The 2,033-nt window shown below is 38.6% G+C and overlaps 1 long non-coding RNA gene across 1 annotated transcript; it reads left to right on the forward strand.

The window, feature by feature from the left end:
* Positions 1-862: 862 nt before the first annotated feature.
* On the forward strand, positions 863-1,133 carry LOC125947012 (uncharacterized). Its single transcript, XR_007468066.1, has 2 exons — positions 863-1,008; positions 1,069-1,133. It is a non-coding gene; the product is annotated as an uncharacterized LOC125947012 (long non-coding RNA).
* Positions 1,134-2,033: the final 900 nt, after the last annotated feature.

Genomic DNA, 2,033 nt, shown 5'->3' on the forward strand with positions numbered 1-2,033 from the left:
TCCGTTACTTGCGATAACCCATTACCAGCCTAAATGTTATTCCGCAAACCGTTGTTAAATATTTTTATTATTATTGCAATTCGTTAGTGAACCGTTGCAAAAGTCCCGATATTGAAACGCGAAAAGGATGCACTAGAATGATTTAAATGAAGCTGTCATTGCTAAGCAGCGATCGGTAGAGACAAATGCCCCTTTTTCAAAATTAATTCTATGCTCACTCCTGCTCACTATAAATAATTGTTAAGAGGTACTTCCATACAGAAATATCGTTTTCTTTAATACAGTGTTCGTAATGTATGGTAAGGGTATTGCTTGTTTTGCCTAAATACCTTTGCACGCTCTAAATACGAGTATACTCTTTTGGCAACTGAGTAAGGTCCTTCAAACGGGTTGCAATATGATTGCAATTGAAACATTGTTACCATGCATAGTTTTATTCCCTCAATAATAGCCTAGGACATCACAGTATACTTAGAAAAGCAAGTAAGAATAACTGTTTGACGGTTTCGCAACATCAGTTTACAATTAATTTATGTATTAACGCAATTTCTTTGAGGTATTAAAGTACGTTCGAAAACATGAGAACACAAAAAATTGTGAGCGTTTTCTTCTTGGTACACATGCATATGGTACACCCTTTTAACCTCACCAATTTTACACACTCACGGAAATTGAGGCTACATTTTAAATTTTAAGCAAGTTTTCTAATCGCGAGTGTTAGATTGAATGTTGTAAAATAAAAGAACAAGAGTCGTTACGTAGATGCACAATTTTAATGTCGAACAATTTCTCCAGACAGGCTTTTATTAAAGAAAGGGTAATTTGACAACGCGAATCTTCATTTCTGTAATAATTTTTTTTTCAGTTTTGGGAGGAAGATCCAGATGTATGGACGGTGCGATCAACGGATGGGGATACCGGTGAATGCAAGCGACAACAACGTATACGCATGAATACCACCGGAGTGCTGCTGAATACATAGCAAATAGATGTACTTACCAAAAAATTGTAAGGAAGGAGTAGTCCCGCTCCTTTCCTAGGGTCTAAGTTCGAGTTTTCTTTTTGTAGCACAAGTGTTGACATGTTTTGGACATTTGAAGATGACAATTCAATTTCTTTTAAGGAGAGTCCTTGTGAGTAACATTCCCACAACTTTTATTGAACAATTTTTCGTCTTCAACGCTACGAGGAGAAAATGAACAGCAATGCTTTATTTAGCAAAACAAAAAAAAGTTGTTCCCAGTTTGTAGTGAATGGACACATACCTACTATATGTCATTACCAAAGTTTCTGTATACTGATCAGTAATTGTTAATACGAATGAATCTGGAACGCATCTGAAACATGGAAGTTGAAGACACCCGCCGTGGTTGCTCAGTGCCTACGGTGTTGGGCTGCTGAGCACGAGGTCGCGGGATTGAATCCCGGCCACGGCATTGCATTTCGACGGGGGCTAAATGCAAAAAAACCGGTGTACTTGGATTTAGGTGCACGCTGAAAAACCCCAGGTGGTCCAAATTTCCGGAGTGCCCCACTACGGCGTGCCTCATAATCAGATCCTGGTTTTGGCACGTAAAACCCCATAATTTATTTTAATTTAAAGTTGAAGACCTAAGACCTTCTCGCAGCCTAGATGATGGGAAGACTTATAGTCCAACCGAATAACGCGTATTGAACTCAATAATGATGGTAGAATCTCTACTCTGCACCACGTTAGCTTCCTCTACACTATATTTACATCGTCTTTCGTTCTTCGTTCTACATAGTAATTCAGTTTACTGATTTGTGCCACTGTGTTCTTATTCTATGATAAATATGTTTAGGAAAGAGTGCTGGCATCAGAGTACGCTCTAGAGGGGTAATAAATGGAAACCGAAGTTCGCAACGGCTAACTTGTTGGCAAAATTGTCATTGCTCTTTTCCCTGTGACAACCATATGTTATTACATATAGGACAGGCGTCTTTGCGTTTGTTATTGAAGTCATAATGTCACGCTTATTTCGCCTGCCTTAAGTGAAAGCAGTTTCTGTATG

Source organism: Dermacentor silvarum, chromosome 7, assembly GCF_013339745.2.
Source record: "Dermacentor silvarum isolate Dsil-2018 chromosome 7, BIME_Dsil_1.4, whole genome shotgun sequence".
Lineage (NCBI taxonomy): Eukaryota > Metazoa > Arthropoda > Arachnida > Ixodida > Ixodidae > Dermacentor > Dermacentor silvarum.